This window comes from Arvicola amphibius, chromosome 7 (genome assembly GCF_903992535.2).
Source record: "Arvicola amphibius chromosome 7, mArvAmp1.2, whole genome shotgun sequence".
In the NCBI taxonomy this organism is placed as follows: Eukaryota; Metazoa; Chordata; class Mammalia; order Rodentia; family Cricetidae; genus Arvicola; species Arvicola amphibius.
Genome location: NC_052053.1, coordinates 130,574,332 through 130,598,438, shown reverse-complemented (window position 1 = coordinate 130,598,438; position 24,107 = coordinate 130,574,332). Strand labels below are relative to the sequence as shown.

The window sequence follows — 24,107 nt, the reverse complement described above, 5'->3', positions numbered from 1 at the left end:
AGCATAGTTGCCTGCATGCTGTCTGGTTTCACGCTCCTTGTGAATGGAGACCAGCTGTGCCTTTGTTTGCTTTTTCCTTCCCTGGTTTATGGCGAACACCTGATTTATTCCTCATCATCCTCCCCCTCCTCCTTTTCCTTCCTTCTTCCTCCTCCTCTTCTCTTTTTCCTTCTCCTTCTCTGCTTGTGGCTCCATGATAGGAAGTTGGACTCACTGAGCCATGGCATATGTAAAAGTGGGATGCTTTAGTTTTCTTTTTTAGATTGACTATTATTATTCGTTCATTAAAATGAACTTCAGTAACAATTTATAGCAATATCATACATATTATAACAAGTGAAAAGTAGTAATCAAAATTTTATGTCATGTGTTATTTGAACTCCAGAATTTTCTCATTTTAATAAGTCTACCTTAAATACTGTTTTAGTTAGGGTTGCTATTGCTGTGCTGAAACACCATGACCAAAGAGCCCTGGGGATTGAAGGGTTTATTTGGATTACACAGCACTGTTCATCATTGAAAGAAGTCAGAATAGGAACAGGGCAGGATTCTGGAGGTGGGAGCTGATGCAGAAGCCATGGAGGGATGCTGCTTACGGACTTGCTCCACATGGCTTGTTCAGTCTGCTTTCTTATAGAACCCAGGACCACCAGCCAGGGATGATACCACCCACAGTGAGCTGGGCCCTCCCCCGTCTATGACTAAGAAGATACTTTATAGGCTGAGCTATCACAGCCTGATCATATGAAGGCGTTTTCTCAGTCAGGATTTCCTCCTCTCATATGGCTGTAGTTTGTATAGAGTTGTCCTAAATTAGCTAGCACAAATGCCAACATTGCTTATCATTCATATAGACATTGTTAGTGAATTTATCCTTTTTCACTTATGACTGTTCCATACTGGGCATTCACTACAGTAAACAATTATTTTTATTAGACTTGATCTTTATCAGTTTCATACATGTTTGTAGTACATTCTGTTGACCCCCCATCTGACTCCCGCTCCTGTCATTCCCTCTTCTTCCCTCCAGGTCCCTTTCTCCCTTTCATATCTCTCTCGATTTACCGATTTTAACCAGTCTACTGCAGAGAGATGCTTCTGTGATTAAGGACGAGCATCTAGGTGTGGTGGTCCACGCCTTTAGTCCCAGCACTTGTGAGTCAGAGGCAGATACATATCTGAGTTTGATGCCAGATTGGTCTACAGAGTGAGTTCCAGGACAGCCAGGGCTACACAGAGAAACCCTGTCTTGAAAAAAACGAACAAAAAAGTGAGAATAGAATTTGTATATGGGTATAAACATGCCATGTCAATTTAACTAAGCAACAGTAGTGAGTTTCCCTCTAGGCTTGTGCCCTCCCCAGCCTTGGGTTTTGGCTTATGGTTGTAGTATCAAGCATGTAGTCCCTCCTGTGGGTTGGGCTTCAGTGCTAGTCCAAGAATGGTTGGTTCCCCCCATTGCAAATTGTACCACTATTGCACAAATCTTACCTGTAGCTTGATATTATAGTTCACAGTGCTCATAGCTGGGAAAGACCTTTGATGCGTTATCTTTCCTAGCAGGTTACGAAAGCTTGCTGGTAGGGAAGGTTCTTGCTTAGTTGCAGTTTTCTTTATAGATGATGCATTTGTTTGCAATTGCTTTATAACACATACGAAACTTAGCTGGAAACAGTAGTCATGGGTATGTCATAATTGCTGTAAGTCACCGATTTAGGGGCTTCTCTCTCGGTGTCTCATGGGATTGTCAGATACCAGCTGGAGCTAAAATTGTTGGAGCATGGCCCTTCTCATATAATTGGCAAGTTCCATGGGGCTGTCCTCACATCATGGGAGCCAGCTTCCTCCAGAGCAAGAGCCAAGATAACACCATGGGAATGGTAGTTCTTTTATGACGGATTCATCATTTTTAGATATTCTGTTGGCCTCATAGAGCAGCTGTGCTTCAGCCAGAAGGGGAAACCACACATGAGAATGGGGAAAAGCTTGTTGGAATCATCCTGTGGGGTTTGGCTGTATGAGAGGTTAGCAGCCTTAACCAGGCGTGGGATTGCTTTGAGGCTCAGGTAAGAATTGATGTAGAGTCCTGTGCAAATCATGAAAACACCGTGTAAATGTCACACAGTGATACTGTTCTCTTTGACCAATAAATTATAGGTTGGATGGAAGTCACATTGTTTCGCTTTGTGTTGTGTTAATTTTACATCTCTTTTGCCTGGTTGGCCTTTTCCTCCCCCTTCTCCCCTTCTTCTACTTCCTCTTATTCCTCTTCTGCCCCTGCTTCTCCTCTTCCTCCAAGTATTTTATATTCTAGCATTATCTTCTTTATTATTTAGTGGTCAAGAAATCCCCCCCCCCCTTTAACGATAAGTTAAGAACAAAAGGTTTTAACCAAATTTTTCTTGTCTGTTGGGTATAAAAATTAGACTTGTTTGTAGACAAAAAAGTTTCTCAAAAATTAAATTTACAGACAAGATTTCTTATAGCCCAGGTGGCCTTGAATCTTCTTTTAATCATTACACATCCACCTCTCCATTGCTGGGCTTATAAGGCCCTGGGGATTCAGGCTTTGAAGCAAACATCCCACCATCTGAGCCATGTCTCCAACCCCACAGACTGGAAACTTCTTAAGTGGGGTGACGTCTTGCTCCCTTTTAGTGTGTTCCTTCAAGATGTTTAACCTAGTGCTCTGGGCTTCATTTGTGTCTAAGCAGTATTAACCGAGCAACTGTAGAGTGCTGTTCTCTGCATCAACACTGAGATTTCAGATAAGGGGGTTTGCTCAGGTGGAAGTGATGGTGGTTGCCTTAGTGTGTGTCTGTTGCTGTGCAGAAGACACCATCACCACAGCAAGTCTTATAAAGGGAAACATTTAATTGAGTTGTTAGCTCACAGTTCAGAGGGTAACTCCATTATCATCATGGTGGGGAGCATGGTGACTGAAGTATGGCCGCTTGCAGGCAGGCACGGTGCCAGCTACATCTTGATCAGAAGGCAGCAGGAAGTACACTCAGACACTGGGTGATATCTTGGGGATAGGAAACCTCAAAATCTGCTTTGATAGTGACATACTTCCTCCAATGAGGCCTTGCCTACGCTAATAAAGCAACACCTCCTAATAGTGCCAATCCTTATGAATTCATGGGGGCCAATGGCATTCAAACCACCACAATCCTTTCTCTGGCTCCTGTAAGCTTTTCACAGCATCATAATGCAAAATGCATTTAGTTCAAGTTCAAAAATCTGTCACAGTCTCAGCAATGTCTTAACGTTCAAATCTCTTGTGAGATTCATACTGTCTCTTAACTGCAATCCCTTGTAAAATCAAACTCAAAACACAGATCTCATACTTCCCACATATAATGGCACAGTATATAGGTTACCTTTCCAAAATGTAGGGAAGGAATCATATTGAGTAAATACTGGACCAACGCAAGACTGAAAACCAGTTGTGCAAATTCCAAACTCTGCATCTCCATGTCTGATGTCAAATGCCCTTCAGGTCTCCGACTCCATCCAGCTGTGTTGACTGCAGCACACTTCATTCTCTTGGGCTGGTTCCATGTCCTGTCAGCAGCTCTCCTTGGCAGAGATCCCACGACTCTGGCTTCTCCAAGGCAATTCCAGGCTTCCACTTCACAGCCTCGTGCAGTGGCCTTTACTAGGCCTCCATTCAGGAACACCCCTGACATGTGCAGGCAGACATGGTGCTGGCTACGTCTTGATCAGAAGGCCACAGGAAGTAGACTCAGATACTCAGTGGTATCCGAAGCATAGGAAACTGCAAAGCCCATCCCCATAGTGACATACTTCCTCCAACAAGGCCATACCTACACCAACAAAGTCACACCTCCTAATAGTGCTACTCCCTGTGCGCTTATGGGGGTCAATGGCATTCAAACTGCCACAGTGGTGGTGGCTTCTGCCAGATTCATCATCAAGCCTGTCTGTCATAGGTCCTGGATTTGCCAATGGAGCCTTGACCTCTCTCAAGTAACTCTGAGGTTTAGACTGTGTGGCGTAGCCTCCTCCCTGATCAAAGCAAACAAGCAAACACACATACAACAGCCGTTCTTCAGTGACTTTGAGAACCTCTGCTTCTGTGCTCACACTGAAGTCATGGCCATAGACTGACGTTTTCAACTTAGAATACCCAGATGATAAAAATAGACAACTTTCTTCCATGGAATAAATCATAAAAATTTAATCTTTGCAATTTCTCTCTCTCTCTCTCTCTCTCTCTCTCTCTCTCTCTCTCTCTCTCTCTCTCTCTCTCTCTCTCTCTCTCTCTCTCTGAAATAGGCCTTTGCAGTGACATTTGGCACAAGTATCTTTCTTTTGAAAAATGTAACAGTTATGGTCACATTTGGAAAAATTGTTTTGTAGCTTGAGGACACATTGTCAAGACATTCACCTGTTATATTGAGTCCGTTTGTTGGTTCCCAGCCGCCCAGCTAGCTTAGACCCGAAATAATCACATAGAAACCATATTAATTAAATCACTGCTTGGTCTGTTAGCTCTGGCTTCTTATTGGCTAACTCTTACATCTTAATTTAATACATCTTCACTAATCTGTGTATCGCCACATGGCTGTGGCTTCCCAGCAGAGTTTCAGCATGCCTGACTCTGGCAGTGGCTCCATGGCTTCTCTCTGACCCCACCTTCCTCCTTTCATGCTATAGGCCAAGCCAGTTCTTTATTCATTAACCAATAAAAGCAACACACCGACAGAAGGGCCTCCCATACCAGTTACCAGTGAGATGCGCTTTGACACCGAGTACAGCAAAGACGTCTTTCTAAAGACAGGAAGTGTTTGTAATACTGTGACATTTATATGTTAGGATAATTTCACTAGATATGATTTTCCCACCTTGTATAGCAATAAACAAATTCAGAGCTATTTGGGATTTTTCTTCTGTTTTATTCTGGCAGATTTTCCCGGTTTCCTACTCTAGAAATCCTTTTCTTCTGTAGCCATGGACCACCCTGTCTTCCACATCTCTGTGCCCAGCTTCCTTCCTGTCTTTGGAGGGTGAGCAGGCTAGAGGGGCCTCAGACATGAAGGAGCACTGGATGTGTGCAGAGGGCTTCCCCTGAAGGGTTCAGGGTTTTCCTTTCTTTACCAAATGGTAGTAGCAAGCGGAGAAGGAAACATAAGTACAAGAAAGGAAGGAAGGAAGGAAGGAAGGAAGGAAGGAAGGAAGGAAGGAAGAAAGATTGCCACTGTTGCTTTATAAAAGATAGTTGTTTTATTTTCTGTGTATAGGCCTTTGGCCTGCATTTATGTTTTTGTACCATGTGCATGCCTGGTACCCTTGGAGATACCATTGGAACTGGAATTATGGATGATTGTGAGCCACCATGCAGTTTCTGGGAACTGAACCTGGGTCCTTTTTGAGAGTCCTTAATTGCTGAGCCATTTTTCCAGGTCCCACTTTAGCTTTGAAGAAGTTATGTTATTGTTTTCAGCATTGTTAATAAACAGAAGGTTCAGCATTTTCCTGTATTTTCTCTCCCTCCCACATGTCCAACGTCCTGACCTGTTAGCAAGCCCCACTGAGTAGTGTGTGTGACGGCTTGTTATGGTAAAAGTAAAATGGTGTTGTTCCCCAAGTGGCCCGTGGGTCACGAGGGGCGGGAGATGCCATGTAGAGTGAAGTTGGATATTTATTTAGTGGGTTATGGAGAAGAAAGGAGGGATGGGAAGAAGGGAGAAGAGCAGGGAGAGAGGCAGAAAGAGAGAGAGAAACAGGAGGGAAAGGGAGAAGTGGGGAGGAGAGGAGCCATGGTAGCAGCTACCTCTTCAGGAGAGAGATAGAAAAGGAAGACTCAGGCTGGAAGCAGAAGGAAAGATCTGCCTGCCTTGGCAGTAGATGGGGGAAGGAGTGGGCGGGGCTTGTCTCTTCCAGGGACAGGATAGACCATTACACAGCTGATGACCCTAAGTATGCTTTAGTGTCACCCAGGCTACACTGTTTAAGATGCTCCTTTCGTGGGATGCCTTCTGTGGGCCTGGACCACTCTAACATTTGTCTGTCACCGTGGCCCCTTTTGCCCCCAAAGCCTCTTCATTCCTTCTCCCCCACTCATTCCCAGAAGCCTCTGCTCCTTTGAGAGTCTTCCTACTTCTTCAGTCTCAGGGAGATCGTGGAGTGGGAATCCTCCAGCAGGCAGCCCGTTCTCTTTACTTTCTGGCTTGTTTGCTGCAGCAGACTGTTACAACATCTTCATGTTTGATAAGGAGCATGTTTGTCTAATAGTTGCGCAATGAGAGTTTTATTACTGCCAGATTCAAACGGTGAATGGTTATTTAGTTTTGTTAAATAATTTAGCGTTGTTATATAAGGGCAATTTGAAACACCTTACAATTTAAAACATTCATTTTGTGTATTTGTGAGCACACACATGTACACATGCATTACCCATCTTAACCAGATAATTTTTAACTGACTGAAATTTTAACACAACCTTTTTTGATCTCACTGAAGTTGGGGACGTCATTGTGCATTAACTCCTTTTATGCTTTTTGGGCCACCTTATTTTGATATTTTACATCCTATGTGTACCACACATTGATATATGGAAGTCAAAGGTTGATTTGCAGGAAATCATTTTCTCCTCCTACTGTGTGGGTCCGGGGGCTCAAACTCAGGTCATCAGGTCATTGAAAGTACCTTTACTCAATGAACCATCTAGCTGGACCAAATCTTTTCTACTTTTTTGTTGCTCTTATGTAAGAGAAGTTCTGTGGTCTCAACAATACAGTGTTATTTGAGGTCTCTGATAAATACGACTGATGTTAATATTGTAAACATTCTTTAATAAAACTTTTATAATAAACTTTAAAAATGGGCATTAAATATATTAAATATATTATTGTTATTATTGTTATCTTAGTGCTCAGGACCCAGAATGTGGATTGGGTAATGAAATTGATTCATGCTTTTCCATCAGCAATACAGACATGCACACTGCGTTGTTTCTCTCTAAGCTTCACTTTCCTTTTGGGAATATGGAGAGAGAACATACATCAGAGATTATTTTAAAAAACACTGGAACTCTTTGTAGGGGTTTTAATTCATTATAAGAAATACGAGGAATTGAGGCTGGAGACAGGGCTCAGTGGTTAAGAGTATTTGCTACTCCTGCAGAGCAGAGGATGATCTGCCACTGTCTGCGTGGTGGCATCCAGCTGTCACTCCGTTTCCAGGGTATCCGACACCCCATTCTGTCCTCCGTCCACCAGGCATGCTCACGGTGCACATATATACATCTAGGCAGAACACTCATGTATACATTGAAAATAGATTTTTAAAGAAAAATGTGATGGTTTATTTGGTTAATGAGTCATAGTTGATTATCTTCAAATTCAGTAATACTTTCTTGGGGCCGGAGAGATAGCTCAGTGGTTAAGAGCACTTGCTTTTCCCAAGACCCTGGGTTAAATTCCTAGCATCTGGATGGTACCTCAAAACCATCTCTAATTGTAGTCTCCTGGGATCCAGTTGCTTTTTCTGCTGTGCAGATGTCCATGTACCCATGTAGACAAAATACCCATAACACATAAAATAAACAAATCATTTTTAAAAAGAATAGATAACTGATGAAAAATGTTGAAAAGATGGTTATTTATTTCGCTGTATGGAAGGGAAAAAGCATGTGTTTGCTCCTGGGTATGTCTCACAGATTGAGCTTGTTTGTGTCTTCTTGCGAGAGGCTCTGGGATGTTTCCGTGTGCTCGGCTCCTGATCATGTTTATTGCCCGCCTGTCAGCCCGAGACGTTAGCTTTCCTTTCAAGAGCAGGAGATACACTGCTGCATTCTTCACGGACAGAGAGACACATCATTTTCTGTTTATGAAAGGGAAGACTGGGTTCCAAAGTCCGTATGACCAGTCTCCATGTAGTCAAAGTTAGGGGGGCAATGTCAAGTCAGGTAGAGGGGTTATGGGGAAGGGAATTAAAAACAACCTTGTGAGGTTGAATTCCTCAGGCAGGAAACAGAGAGAGAACACTTCTAGTTTTCCTCAAAATGTCCCTCTGCTTTAAAATATTTAGACTGGCCAGTGACAAAATGTATTAAGTTAGACAAAGCTTTATTCCTCCCAGTTCGAGAATGCACAGCTTGTGCATTGTGCATTGTGCTTGTACAGGAGCCCATGTCTCGTCAGTTCTGTGGGCATTTTCACGGTAGCCAATCTCAGCTTCTGTACGTCTACTAGTCTGAAGGTTCTTTCCCCATTGTTTTAAAAATACAGCATAGGCTCAAAGACAGTATGATGGAGCATCCTACGACGAAAGATGTCCTAATGCTCAACGGCTGACCCTTAGGGTAGACATTGGCCATCCAGAAGGAAACGCCACCAGCACATACAGAAGGTGTCAGCTGGCATCCTGCTGAGAATGGGGACAACTCAGTTTGATGGGTGTCTAGAGAGGCGCACACGGCTCAATGACATTTTACTTTTTGGACATGTTTATTTGATCAATTGTCCTTTGTAGCAGCCAGAGAAAGTCACTGTAGAGAAGGGAAGCAGGGCTGAAAGAAACGATATTCCATCCTGCAGCTGGGTTCTCTGGCTACATGGGAAGAAAACTAGAGATGCTAGTGTCTTATGAAATCTTCATGGATGGTTAATACCAGGGCTTAAGGAAGATTAGGAGGGGTTGATTCTTTTCCACGAAGTCAGAGTACAGTGAATGACACCAGTTGAAGGCTGATAGATCACCTTGGATTTTTTTCCTCTTTTCTTTTTTACCTCCTCACTGTGTAACTTTGGGTGGCCAAGAACTTGATGTGCAAGCCAGGCTGACCTCAGACTCACAGAGATCCACTTGACCCTTTTTCTGGCCTATCTTGAATGGAGGTCTTGAGAGGTGACTCGGCAGTTAAAAGCACTGACTGCTTTTCCAGAGGATCTGGGTTCAAATCCCTACACCCACATGGTGCTCATAAACATCTCTTAACTCCAGTTCCAGGGGATCCATCCAGTGCCACCAGGCATGCATGTGTTACACAGACATACATGCAAGCAAAACTCTCACATACATAAAATGAATAAAAAAATAAAAATAGAAGTCGAATAGTTGAATGGAAGCTTATTATTTCATGCCCTGAGCATGAAGTAGAGAAGGACATTGCTCTCGTCCTCCTTCATGCTGCATCTTGTTCTGTAGTGGATTAAAACTGTTCATAGGATAGGTAAGCACAGATCTGACGTGTGATAGATTGAGTTTCAGGTCTGGCCATTTGTGCGCCACATAAGCTGAGCATTGTGGTCAGTGACTTTCCTGAGGCCCTCTGAGCAGCTCACACCCCTGCTGGCAGTGGTTCTGCTGCTTCTGCTGGGCTAACTGGCCTCCCCCTCCCTGTCCTGCCTCCTCCACTCAGTCTTCACACCCTGTGTTTCAGCCAGACTAACTTAAAAGCAGTAGTTTTTACTTTGGTCTCTGTCTCATCTTTAAATCTATATCAAAACTTCAATTTTCATATACAGTCTATGGGTTTAGGTGTCTAGCCATTCCCCTTGCTCTGTGCTCCTGCCACATAGAATCTGTTGGATTTACCTAATTTTTTCTTTTCTTTTCGAGACAGGTTTCTCTGTAGCTTTGGAGCCTGTCCTGGGACTAGCTCTTGTCCTTAATTTTATAACCGGAATGTAGTCTGACCTCACTCGGTAGTGTTGAATCAAAGTGGAAGATGGCGGAGATACCAACTTAGGTTACCTTTAGAAAAAATGGAAGAAACTTTCAAAATTTTATGAGCAAAGACACATGCAGTGCCTGATCAGGGAATCTGCTTTCTGTTTGCATTGAGAAGTTCTGAGAATTGGAGAAATGTAAATGTCAGCTGCAGTTGTTGGTAAATAATGCAGCCTTAGGAGACCACAGCACTGGGGAAGGAGTTTTAAGGACTTGTCAAGAATTTTTGACTAGAGACCCATGTGGCCAATAGTATCTTAGGGTGTTTAATCTGAAAGATATATGGCATCAGGTAGAACATAGAGGGGGTGATGAAAGTATACCATTTAAGAAACGATTAGCATCGAAGTGATTATTTTCACTACGGTGATTGGGTTAGAAAGTCAGAGATACTCAGAAGCCAATAAAGGAAATTAAGACTTAATGATATAAAGATGCTGTATTGAAAAAGGAAAAGAGCGCAATTTTATACATCAATGAAAGTAGCAGTGATTCTGTAGGTGGCTGCTTGGAGGTGTGACACCTACAACAGCTCAAAAAGGAAAATCCCAAACATAGTGTTCACCAGACACTTTCGGAATGCTCATTCACAAAGAAACAGATCCTGGGGTTGTATAGTGTTTTATTAAGTGTAAAGGTATACAGTCTATGCCAATCACTGCTAATGTGGCATGTGGAATTGTGCTATTTCCTCAGTTGGAAGAGTTAACAAAACAAAATACACATACTGTTTGGTTATTGTAATAGAATATATCCTAAATATCTTCTACTTATGTGAAATAATATACATTTAAGTATGTTCTTTTTATTCAGTTTTATTTTCTATGTATGAGTGCTTTGCCAGCATACGTGCAGTGCAGCTGTGGGCCAGATGAGGGCAGCAAAGCCTTTGGAACGAGATTTGCAGGCGGTTGTGAGCCACCATGAGAACCAAACCTGGTCCTGTGCAAGAGCCACCTGTGCTCTGATCTGCTGAGCCGTCTTTGCTGTCCTATCAGCCTTATTATCAACATCTCCATTTTAAGGGAAAGTTGGTCAGTAAACTATGGTAGATTCAGTGGCATACATAGACATTGCTAAATGAAGATTAGTCTTGCAAGATATGCCTATTAAGTAAAAAAAAAATGTACATAATGGATAACCAGGTTACGTTGTAGGAAGACTAAATTAAGAGTGTTGTCTTATTTATGCCTAAGGTAGCGTCTCTCTCTCCTCGTCCCTCTCCGTCCCCTCCCGGTCCGTCAGCTCGAGAGCTCTAAGAGAAAGATCAAGGAACGCTCCAGACCCGAGACTCACCTCTCTCTCTCTCTTCCTCTCTCTCCCTCTCCCTCTCCCTCCACCTCTCCCTCTCTCTCTTCTCCATCTCCCGCCCCTCATCCCTCTCTCTCCTCTCTCTCTCTCTCCTCTCTCTCTCCCCTCTCCCTCTCTCCTCTCTCTCCCTCTCTCTTCTCTCCCTCTCTCCATCTTCTTTATCTCCCTTCCCTCCCTTTCTTTCCTTGTTTCTTTCTTTTCTTCTTTTGGGTTTTTGAGACAGGATTTCTCTGTATAGCTCTGGCTGTCCTGGAACTTGCTCTGTAGACCAGGCTGGCTGCGAACTCAGCCATGCATCTGCCTCTGCCTCCTGTGTTCTAGGATTAAATGCACCACCACCACACCTGTCATTCTTAAGGGAGTTGTAAGAGCATGGAAAACACCTGTGGGACCAAGAACTTGGTACCCAGAGAAGAGGGATGGGATGAAGTGTTACTTTATTGTGCATCTCATTTGGGATGTCCTGAAGTTTATCTCTGTGTTTGTCTTAACTCCCTGTAGCAGAAAAACCAGAAAAAAACTTTAAAATGATAAAAGGTCTGGGCTTGTAGTTTTAGAGTTTTTAGTTTGACTGAATTACTTCTAGGCCTGTGGTAAGGCAGGATGTTGTGGAAGCGTGAGCAACATGGTAGGGGAGGATGCTTATCTGACATTTGGTAGGAGGTAAAAACAGCCCAACGTAGCGGTACACACTTTTAATATCAGCACTGGGGAGGCAGAGGCAGAGGCAGGTAGGTCTCCGAGTTTAAGGGTTGCCTGATCTACATAGAGTTCTAGGACAGCCAGGGTTACATAATGAGACCTGTCTCCAACCAACCAACCAACCAACCAACCAACCAACCAACCAACCAACCAACCAACCAACCAACCAACCAATCATCCAAACCACCCACCCATCCCAGAGAGAAATGGCCTAGGGGCACATATCCCATCCCTTTAAAAGCACACCTATAGTGACCTACTTCCTCCAGCTTGGTCCCACCCTATAAATGTTGCAGTTTTCCTCAATGGCACCACATTCTGTGGTCATTTGTTTAAAACATGTGGGTGTAGTACATTGTGTGGGTGTGTTAGAAAACACACCCTGTGTGTGCCTGTGAAGGACTCTGGTATCTACCTCTGTCATTCTCCACCCAGATTCCCCCCTGCCCTTCTGAGGCTCCTTCTGAGCCTGGCAGGCCAGGCTCACGGCTGGGGATGCCGCCTGGCTCACAGACTGGTTACTTATTTGCAGTGACTTCCTTTCCTGTGGGTTCTGACGTCATGCTCAGGCTTGCACGGCCACCAGGCCATCGCACCAGCTTGGCGACCATGATTTTTGCATCATGGTCCTTGGGAGGCAATTTCAGACCCAAAGCATAACATTACCTTTCCAAAAGGATCATTCAACTCCAAATGTCCATTGGTGCTATACATACAGACAACTCTGAGAAAATTGGGGTGTAGAAAAATTAATTATAAAAGATCCCAGGCTTATATATCTTATAAGGTTAATATCCAGAACACATAAAATTTCATCAACCTGGTTTACACAGCGAATTCCAGGCCAACTTTGAGACCCTGCCTCAAAACAAAACAAAGCAAAACACCCCCTCCCCAAAAAACATTTCTACAGTTTGACAACACAAAAGCACCTAAAAATAGGCAAAGAACTTGTAAAGACGTTATTACAAAGAACCTTTATAAATCCAGTAACCTCATGGGATGATAACGTTACTGACCTGGTTGGTTGTTTTTGCCAACTTGATACAAGCTACATTCGTCTGAGTAGGGAGAACCTCAGCTGAGGAAGTGCCCTCATGACACGTCACACTGGTGTGTAGGTAAGCCTGTTGGGCCTTTCTTGACTGAAGACAGATATGGATGTGCCCAGCCCATTGTGAGCTATGCTCTCCCTAGGCTGGTGGTGGTCCTGGGTTGTATACAATAGCCAGCCATTAAGAGCATGCCAGTAAGCACAGTTCTTCCGTGGCTTCCTCCATTCCTGTCTCCAGGTTCCCGCCGGCTTCCCTCAGTGGACTGTTACCTGGCATAGGGAAATCAAATAAACATTTTCCTTTCCAAGTTACCTTTCGGATCGTAGTCTTAATGACATCAACATAAACCAAACTGGAGCAGTTACTGATTGTTAATGGGTGAGATATCCTTCACTTGTGAGGGTGGCCACCCTGAGAGCTTCTTAGTGTTTGTGACACAGTTCCCATATCTGTTTGTTTGTTTTCTTAATATTGTAAAATATGCTACTCACTTAGGGAGGAAGGGAGGGAGAAAGAAAGGGGGACAGAATTCTGAGTTCATTTGTAGTGTTAATTTTGTCTCCTGCTGGGAAAGAGTGTCTTAGGGTTTCTATTGCTGTGAAGAGGCACTGTGACCACAGCATCTTTTATAAAGGAAAACATTTAATTGTGGTGGCTCACTTACAGTTCAGAGTGCAGTATCATCATGGTGGGACGTGGCAGCATGTAGCCAGACATGGTGCTGGAGAGGTAGCTGATAGATCTACATCTTGCATTCAACAGGATGTGGTCTGAGACACTGGGCATGGCTTGAGCATATTAGGCCACGTCAAATCCTACCTCTACAGTAACTTGCTTCCTCCATGAAGGCCATACCCACTCCAACAAAGCCACACACATCTCCTAATAATGCCACTCACATTGGGGGTATTTTTTTTCAAACCACCACAAAGGGAGAGTGTGATAAGCTTTGTTTACATATCTGCTTATGCAGCAGAAAGCTTAGGAGTGTTGGTTTATTTGAAGTGTGTTTTAGTCTTGGCCAGAGTTTGACATCTATTAGCATTTTTTGCATTTATGAAATTTGTGATTTAGATATGGAAATAAAGTACTCTACCTCTTTGTGTCTCTGTGCAAACTAGAGTCACCGGAGACAAGGGAACCTCAATAGAGGAGTTGGGTCTGGGGCATGTCCATGGGACATTTATTTGATTGATGACTGATACGGGCAGGCCCAGCACACTGTGCAGAATGCCACCCAAGTGGTCTTGGGAAAGTTGAGCAAGCCAATGAGAGCAAGCAAGGAGTAGCATCCCTCCGTGGTTCCTGCCTCTTCTATTTGAATTCCTGCATTGAGTTCCCTCAGTGGGAGTGATCAGGACAAGTAAACCAAATAAATCCTTTCCTCTCCAAGTTGGTTTTCATCAATGTTTCGTTACAGCAGTATAAAGCAAGCTAGGACATCCTTTCAAAAAAATTTAACTTCCTGGCAATATCATTACAACTTGATTTTTTAAATGATTGTTTAGAGTATTTTATAATTGTATATTCATTTATTTCTGTGTTCGCCCTGTGTGTCTTGGCATACGTAAGGAGCTCAGAGGACACTGAGTGTTTTTTCCTCCCAGCATGTCAGTTTTGGGGATCCCACTGAGGTCATCATTTGGGGATTCCACTGAGGTCATCATTTGGGGATCCCACTGAGGTCATCAGGCTTGCCTTTATCTGCTGAGCCTCTCATTAGCACATCTCTGGAGTGTTTTTGACTCAAGGTTTGACTGGCTAGAAAATATGCTGTTTAGGGCCAGTGCCTTAAGGTTATGAATCTTATTAATTCACAGAGAGTGCCAAATCAACACTTGGCCTAACATATACTTTACTGGTTATTTGTTTGTTTGTTTACTTACTTGGAATGTGCGTGTTATGATGTTTTCTTCTTTGTTCCTGCAGAGACGAGGCAAGCAAGTGCTCTATCGCCAAGTCATATCCCTAGCCCAACAGTACAGAGTTTTGTTCTCATATTAATGTGAACGAGTTGAACATCAGGTTGTTTTAAGTAGGACCTGTCAGTTGCAGCAGATGACAGGGTTGTTTGGTGGCAGTTATAGTAAGACTGTTTCTGATAAGTAGAGCATAGTAACGTAGTTTCGAGTGTTTAGTAGGCAAAGTACTGCAGAAGCAGAAGTAGTTTAAACTCAGTTGCAGTTTGAATTTAAAAGGAGGGTTGATTTTCAAGTACTTTGCTCTGTATTTGCTTTTATATTTTCTGGAAATATTGTACATGAAGATTATGCTTCGAACACTGAAAAATGTTTTTCCAGTATTAACGAAATGATTGCAGGAAACATAGTGCTTGAAAGGTCACGTTGATTTTCTGGCAGTGATAATTTTATATTTGGTACATATTGTTGAGTCTTTTGGGCTCCTACTTGAGTGCTTAAAGATCAGGTAATAAATGGAAAGGGGAAACTGCGAAAGGGCACAGTGCTTTGGAGTGCGCGTGTCTTTGGCCTTTTGTTTCTGACTGAAATTTCAAGATCTAGGTCACCGAGAAACTGAAAGGACTGCATGGTTAGTTAGGGTCTTCTGCACTCACCAAGTCTACATACAGCCCCAGTTACATCGTCCTGCTAATCGATGTCGCATAGAGATTTCCTGTGTCACTGCTCTCTGCACTTGAACACGCTTGACATTTATGTTTGTGGAGTTGACTGTCTTTCAGTTTCACAGATGACACTGGAGCATTTGGTGCTTTCATTCTGCCTCAGGGTTGCTGGAGTGGGGCCTGACAGGAAGGTACCCAGCTGAGCAGTGCTTACACAGGCCACAGGCTCTTCCAAGGGTCATATCTTGGTTCGGTGTAGCATTTCAATGAGATACTTACAATGCCATGTATTTTGTTTTATTCTCTTCAATACAGTGGTAGAATATTTTAGATATCACTAAATATTCTTTACTAATCTGATACTTTTGATGCACATATCATATGAAAAAAAGCCACTCATACTTGTAAAAAATAAATAAATCTTTAAAAAAATTGCCATGTAGTGGTGAAATACACCTATAATATAACTACATCCCAGTATTTGGGATGCAGAGGTTGAAGGATCTCTAAGTTCAAGGCCAGCCTGATCTACAGAACAGCTAGGGGTACACAAGCGAAACCCTGTCTCAAAAAATCAAAAATCAAACAAAAAGAGTTAGAAGAAGTTAATAGAATTCTCTAGGAAATACTTAAAATATTATTTTTTCATTGGCCAAAAATTTTCAGTACAAATAGTAAATAGTCACATGAATTGTGACAATTGATACAGTGAGGATTGTTTTCATTTTTAATAAAGATAGTGATTCATTGTGAACAAAATTAGTCAACGTCAGTTTTCTAGAAGTTGTGCCTAAATCCCTAGACTCTAAAGAAGGTCTTAGTTTGTTTTTTTTATTTATTTATAAATAAATAATATAAATATATAATTTATTTAAAAATAGTGTTCTGTCTGCATATATGCCTATGTACCAGAAGAGGGCATCAGATCTCATTACAGATGGTTGTGAGGCACCATGAGTTTGCTGGGAATTGAACTCAGGATCTCTCAAAGAGCAGCCAGTATTCTTAACCTCTGAGCGATCTCTCCAGCTAAAGAAAGTCTTAATTGAGAATTAATTAACTAATTAAAAGACAAAATTGTAAATAACTACTTCATTGCAAGATCAATGAAACAAAAGTTTCAGATTAGTAAAGAATATTTATTGATATCTAAAATATCCTACCACTGTATTAAAGAGAGTAACACAAAATACATGGCATTGTAAGTATCTCATTGAAATGCTACACTGAACCAAGGCCTGACCCTAGGAACAGCCTGTGGCCTGTGTAAGCACTGCTCAGCTAGGTACCTTCCTGTCAGGCCCCATTCCAGCAAACTTGAGGCAGAATGAAAGCACCATTCCTATTGTACTGCATGCCTGTGCCTACATTAGGTCCTTTGGAACTGGAATTGCAGAAGATTACAGGCCATCGTGTGAGTGCTGGGAGTCGAACCAGGGTCCTGCTGCTCCTAACTACTGAGCCATCTCTCTGGTCCCTAGCTTCATCTAATGTCTTCTATAACCGACTTTCATCTGTGATTTCATTATGACTGTTTTTGCTTACTATGGAGAAGTAAAAGAACTATTTTAAAATTAATAAGTTACTCAGCTAGGAAAGGTCTTTGGATGATTTTTTTCTCTCAGAACAAAGCTACATTAGGTTCTGAACAACTTCATTATTCAAAGCTGATGGATATTAATTTAAATGTATTCAAGTTTATATATGGCTCATATATTTTTATCTAGCTCATATATTCACCAAAACCCATCAAATTATTGCTGGGTTTTCTTTCTAAGCCATTTATTGTAATAGCCATTATAAGACTAGTATCATTTGATGTTGATGAGACAATAAAAATAAGTTTCTTACAAAATGGGGGAAATTAGAGAATTATTCTTAGGGCTATTAGGCTGTTAAGATGAAAATAACCTTTTTGGTGGCTAGTATGAAACAAGTTAATAAATAAGTTTTATTTATTATTTGCGCTACATTTTTGATTAATGAAATTGCGTTTGTCTTTGTTACTGAAAGCAGGAGTGTAATAGAAAGCTTGCCAAGTGTGTTTCTTGCTCCCATGATATCTAGTCAGATCCTTGATGTGTGTTTTTATTAAACCATTATGGGTACTAAGTAAAGATCAGATCAATAAAATGGAGCAATATCATCATTAGAGGTGTAGGTTGCTTTTGAGTGTGTTGACCCTGCAGCAGCCATCAGAGGTGATGGTGATGCTGGGACAGGAAGGTAGGCGACCTCGTCCCGAGGGAGGGCTCGTCCCCAGGGAGGACTCGTCCCCAGGGAGGACTCGTCCCCAGGGAGGACTGTCCCCTGGGAGGACTCGTCCCCAGGGAGGACTCGTCCCCAGGGAGGACTGTCCCCTGGGAGGACTGTCCCCTGGGAGGACTGTCCCCTGGGAGGGCTCGTCCCCAGGGAGGGCTCGTCCCCAGGGAGGGCTCGTCCCCAGGGAGGGCTCGTCCCCAGGGAGGGCTCGTCCCCAGGGAGGACTTGTCCCCAGGGAGGGCGTTTCTTCCTTGAGAGGCCATCATCTGAGCATGACGTTCATTGCCTGCTCCTTGGCCTGGCTGCGACTCATCCAGGTCTTCTTAGTTCTAGTTCCTCTTAGTTCCAGTTCCATGCTGGCCATGGGAAGAGGGAAAACGGGCGACCTAGGAGTAGCCGGGCACCTTCTTTAGAAGTGACAAATGAAATCCTTTCCATTATCAGGCGGGTCAGTGGCTTGCTTGGTGACGGAATCTGCTGGTTCACTTCCTTCCTTATTCTTCTGGCTGTCGTCGGAAGGAATGTCTGCCATTTACTGCACAATCATACCAAGCTGGCTTTTTATCGATACTGTAGTAATAAAAACCTTATATACAATTAAGTAAGCACCCAAGATATATTTATAATTTTATTGTAGTGCTGGAACATGCTTAGGAAAATTCTAAGACTGTCAGGCTGTAGACAAAGCGGTGAGTCGTGGGGGCATGCGGGAGCGGATGTCCCTGTAGAATGACAGCCGACAGTGCTGGGTGTCAGATACAGGTGTGGGTAGAGAGAGCCAGAGGAGCAGGAGGAGGAAGAGGCCTCTGCCAGCGAGGAGTCTCCTGAGATTTCCCAGAAGAGAGGAAAATTAGGTTCGTGCCTTCTTGGCTCAGCAGATCTCATAATTATGTGTGTTCAGCTCCAAGGGTTTCCGATCCACCTAACTGTTACATTGCAGAGCTCGGCCTGGATTGCAGGTGTTTCCTTGGCTCCCGTTCCTCAACACTGTGTTGTGCACAGGGTGGCAAAAGGCTTCTGTGCAGGGTGGTGGGGGGAATTCCATCTCTGTCGTTACTTTTCAGTGTGCCCCCAGCACACCGATCCCCTCCCCATGGTTTTTTGAAGGTTGAATGATGAACCACTCCTGGTTTCACTTGCCCGTTTCCTTGGTGTTTCTTGATTGCCAAGTAACTAAAACTTCCCATGAGACTGAGTTTGGTGGACCTTTTTCCATACTAAGCGTGATGGGCTGTTTATCTGCAATATATAAAACAGCTGCAGTTGGCATTTACAGTGGGGCTGTTCTGTTGCTCAATTAGATCATCTTGGCATTGTATATTATGTCTCATTAACTTGAAGATTTGTATATAAACAATGCCATTAAGTATAGTAAAGATAAGTACATTTAGAAATAGCTGCATGAGACCAAAAATATATTCCTCGGAACCTAAGTTCTTTTCCCTCTGCTGGTATATTTTTGCATTCTAATGGTATTTCTCATTTTATCTCAAATACAGACCCATAAACCTGACAGAGATGAATTTAGTGTAATGAGAAAATGTGGAAGACATTAGGACTTGAATTACCCTGCAAACATCCATCCACCGCCGATCCTTTTACGGCAAGGGCTTTCACTCCCCCCTTCCCTTTTCTATTCTTATGTACTGAATTTCTCACGAAGAAAATCTTTTTTAGAATCCCATTCTTTAAAGACAAGCAGAGTAACTGTGTTGAAGGTAGCTGAGGGCTCCTAGCTACCTCTCTTTTGTGCCTGTTCGCGGCAGCCCTTGCGCATGCGCATCAGGGACTTTTTGGGTCCCTCAGAGTTCGGGTTAGAAATCATCACCTTTTCTTCCCGAATGTGGTAGTCCAACCCCTTACCCCAGCATTTTAGGAGGCCACAGCAGGAGGATCTTTTGTGAATCTTAGGTTACATAGTGAGTGTAACGTTAACCTGGGGTACATAGTGGAACCCCTTCTAAAATTAAAACCAACCAAGAAATGAAAACTCAAAGAGGTGCCTGGATAGATGTCTCAGGTTAGATAAAAGAGCTTCTGGCTCTAATGGAGGAGCTCCCGAATGTGGTAGTCCAACCCCTTACCCCAGCATTTTAGGAGGCCACAGCAGGAGGATCTTTTGTGAATCTTAGGTTACATAGTGAGTGTAACGTTAACCTGGGGTACATAGTGGAAACCCTTCTAAAATTAAAACCAACCAAGAAATGAAAACTCAAAGAGGTGCCTGGATAGATGTCTCAGGTTAGATAAAAGAGCTTCTGGCTCTAATGGAGGAGCTGAGTCCTGGTCCCAGACCTGTGAGAGGGACTCAACTCCCTGCAACTCCTGTTCCTCTTCTGGCCTCTCTGGCACTCCAATAGTTGCATATATTCACAAAGGCAGACAGACGGAAGCATGCACATACGAACTTAAAAATAAAACTATTTTAAAAATCAAAGTATAAGAAAACATTTGCCAAAAACTTTAAAGGAAACCCAAGTAAGCTATGTAACATGATCTTATCTCAAAAGGATACCCAAGCCAAAGCCCAAACAAAACAAAACCCCCATCATTTTAAAGAATTAAGCTAAGCGCCTTCTTGGACAACCCCTTTCCCCATGATTTATATATAACATCTATCACACTCAAAATATGATTTTTGATAGCTTATATGGACAAGAAATTATGAGGTCAGCTTAATAAAGTAATTAAAAACTAGTAATAAATTATAGGAAGCATTCCATTTTTTTATCAGACCTTTAAGGACAAGGTGCTGAAGTGTCGCGTGAACGAGTCTTTGCTCTCACAGACTGTGTAGCTGATGGAAGATAAAGATGAGAACTTAGGAAGGGAATAATACCATGCTAGAGGAGTTGAAGGATTCTGCAGGAGCACGGGGGAGGGGGGGGCGTCTAACTCAGACTTACAGGATCAGTCCCTAGTGCTGGGTCCACTTTCATCTCTGCTGACTTGCAGGATGCAGAATACTAAGATGAAGAAAAGCAGGAGAAGTGGTTAAGCGAGAAGACGGAGTGTTGGGTGTATGACTGGACCCTGAAAGAGCAGATGAGATGAGGCCAGGTCTGATGGGCATTAGCCTGAGCAGGTGGCCTTCGTCCTGTAGGAACAGAGTCGGGATGGCAGTCAGGAGGTAGTCTACATGTATCAGGAGGCCGCTGGCGCTCACTAGCATGTTGACAGCTGTTTGGATGATGCAGACATTCTGTGAGTGTCAGAGGACCATGGAAGAGTCCAGAATGGGTGGAGTTGGTTTTTCTTTGGCATCGACTGCCAGTCTCCTTTCTTACTTTGCTCTCCACTTTATTTTTATGTGCCTCTTACCCCATCACAAGCTTTTCTCTGTTTTCTCTTGTCTGTCTCTTCCTCTCTCTTTCAAATGGACACACACTGTATTAATTACAAGTTTTATAATAGTGACTTTAAAAACTTACTTTATGTGAATGAGTGTTTTGACTGCATGTGTTTGCCTGGTACCCACGAAGACCAGAAGTGGGCTTCTGATCCCCTGGCACTGGAGTTATGATGTTTATGAGCCACCATGTGGATCATGGAAATCGAACCTGGGTTCTCTGAAAGAAAAGCTCCTGCTCTTAAGAGCTGAGACTCTATCCAGCCCCTAAAGTGCAGCCCCTCACATTTAGAGTCTCACATCACAGTGGTAGAATGCCTCATTCTGCTGTACCCTACTGTTTAGAAAGCCATTATATCTCAGTGGTCAAGTATCTGAAAAATGTATGGAAAATAATATTGATAATCTGGTGATATGCTGTCTCCATCTCATACTTTTCTGTATTACATAGCTGGGATCATTGTGTTTCATCACGGATGCTCTTTAAAGCGTTCTTAAAAACTGTTTTACATTGCTTTTTGCTTCCACAAGTAATTCTGAGTGTTTCGATAGATACATAGATATTGTAACTTAAGGGCATCGCATGTTTAAAATTTTACTGTTGATGGAACGGCGGGGCGTCCCGCCACCCGGCTGCAGGCTAGCTTTACACCCGAAATAATTACACGGAAACTGTATTCTTTTAAATACTGCCTGGCCCATAGTTTCAGCCTCTTATTGGCTAATTCTCACATCTTCCTTTAACCCATATTTAGTAATCTGGGTAGCACCACGAGGTGTGGCTTACCAGGAGAGATCTTAACCTGCGTCCATCTCGGAGAGGAGCAGCATGGAGACTCACTATGGCGAATGCCTGAAGCGTCTCCCCCACTCTACTTCCTTGTTCCCACAATTCTGTTCTGTCTACTCCACCTACCTAATTTTCTCTTAAAGGGCCAAGGCAGTTTTCTTTATTAATAATGAAAGTAACACATAAACACTCCTCCATCATTTTACAGGTTTTGAAAAGTTTCTCAGGTATCTTGAGCAGTATTCTCTACTGTATGAGCAAGTATGCGACAATGAGCAGGCGTCCATGTGGGGAGCAGCCTCGCTAGCATCCCAGCTCCATCTGCTCCGGTACCCGTCAGAGGCTCGCGTTCATGTGGAGGGCCCTCTCTCTAGTGTCTCTAGCTTCCCAGCCCCATATGCTCTCGTACCATCAGAGGTTTGGTGTTCATGTGGAGGGCCGTCTCTCTAGTGTCCCAGCTCCCCATATGCTCTGGTACCCGTCAGTGGCTCGGCGTTCGTGTGGGGAGCAGTCTCTCTAGCGTCCCAGCCCCATATGCTCCCGTACCATCAGAGGCTCGTTATAATCCTTGGCCTTTCTCTGTAGCAGACACTGGAGTCTGGGTAGTGCTGCGTTCCATCTGCCTGGGTCTCCAGGCTTCACGACATGAGCTTCTTTTTCCTGTGGCCTGTTGGCTGTATTTGTTTACCTATTCATTTATTTAAGTTATATTTCCACCTTGACCTTTGTTGTCCTTTCAGAAGTGCTGCCCGTGTTTGCAAGTGTGGGCAGCATGCAATCGTGCTCTAAGTCCACAGTCCCTCAGCCATCCTAGCCATATAAAAAAGGAGGCTTTTTATTTTAATTTTCATCATTATTATTTTGCTTCTGCCGTAAATCGCATAAATCTTTTCCTTTGGCTTGCATCTTTATCCAGCACCGAGCCTGGCCACTGCTGCGTGAGCTCCCTGCAGACCTGCAGCTGCCGTGGATGGGCCCTGGGCACCTTTCCAAATCTTCCAGCTATGCTTTGGACAGGTTTTATTTTTGACAGACTAATCAGAACCTTAATGTCCTTCCCTGCTGTAGGAGTTTGTGTTTCTAATCTTTATATTTCTCTTTTATGAGAAGTCCTATCAGTCCCTGGGCTGGCATAACTTTGCTGACTCCCTGACAGTTTTTAGGACCCTCTTTTTTGTGGAACACTTCCCTCTCCTCTGTGTCTGTGGTCTGTGGTTGGAGAAACCTTCTTACTCCACTCAAAGCCCTGGCCGAACCCTCATCTCAGTTCTTCTAAGAACTCGAATCGATAACATTCTATTCTCTCAAGGCAATTTTAGTCTAATGAGGCATATAGTATTTTTGAAACATTAAGAGCAGAGCTCAGTATAGAATTATCATGAGGACCTGGAAGCATGTTCTGTGTGTGCTGTGTCCATGTGTTCACTTGTGTATGCATACATGTATGTGTTGTTGGACATGTGTGTAGGCCCACGGTTGACAGTGGATGTCTTACTCAGTTTCTCTTAAGCTCACCCAGGGTCTTGATGAGCCCAGAGTTCATTGTTCCTGCTAGTCTGGGGTAACAGTTTTCCCCAGAGACCCTGTCTCTGCTCCCTGCCCATTGAGATCACAGGAAGGCTGCCGAGCTCCCTGGGCTCTTACCTGGGTTCTGGGGATCTCAGCTTAGCTCTTACTGTTCGCGTGGCAAAGCTTTCCTTGCTGTCTCCCAGCCCTGGAAACATGATCTTAAAAATCAACAAAACACAAACCAAAAAGAAAGGTTGCGCTCACTGTTGACCCCTAATAGCCCTTTGGACTATTACAAAATGATATCCTAAGTTGGATATTGACTGATATCCAGGAGGCCTGAGTAAGAAAGCATGTCAGGTGTGGGCCCACATGCAGCAGGTGGGGTTCGTGGGGAGCAAAGGCTCATTTTGTCATTTCAGAGCCGTCATTCACGGGATGTCTCCTGTTTCTCCCGGTGTTTTCCCATGGCTCTCCTGCCTCATTTTGTTTATTTTGTGTCCAGCCTTTCTAGGTTCTGCCTATTACCTTATTTTCTTCTTTTACTCTTGTTCCTTTCATTTTAAACGTTACATTTATCTACTCATTTATTTGTGTGTCGAGGGCCATGTAACACAGCCCAGGATATGGGGTAAGAGTACAATTCTGTAGGGCGTGTATTCTCTCCTTCCCTGTGTGGGCTCTGGGGGGTTGAACTCAGGTCATGAGGATTGGCAGCTAGCTCTTCTGTCTGCTGAGCCCTCTTGATAGCCTTTTTTAAAAGTGTTTTTTTTCCCCTTCTTTTTTTTCCACATTGGAATGAGGGAGTTTTCCCATTATAAATTTTATTTTATTTTTAAAATG

The 24,107-nt window shown here is 43.3% G+C and overlaps 1 protein-coding gene and 1 long non-coding RNA gene across 5 annotated transcripts in view; one reads left to right on the top strand and one right to left on the bottom strand.

The window, feature by feature from the left end:
* Nucleotides 1-24,107, top strand: part of Immp2l (inner mitochondrial membrane peptidase subunit 2) — an 811,392-nt gene that overhangs the window by 7,678 nt on the left and 779,607 nt on the right. The window lies entirely within an intron of this gene.
* LOC119819122 lies at nt 18,232-23,522 on the bottom strand. Its single transcript, XR_005286223.1, has 2 exons — nt 23,400-23,522; nt 18,232-18,855 (listed from the first exon to the last, which is right to left on the bottom strand). It is a non-coding gene; the product is annotated as an uncharacterized LOC119819122 (long non-coding RNA).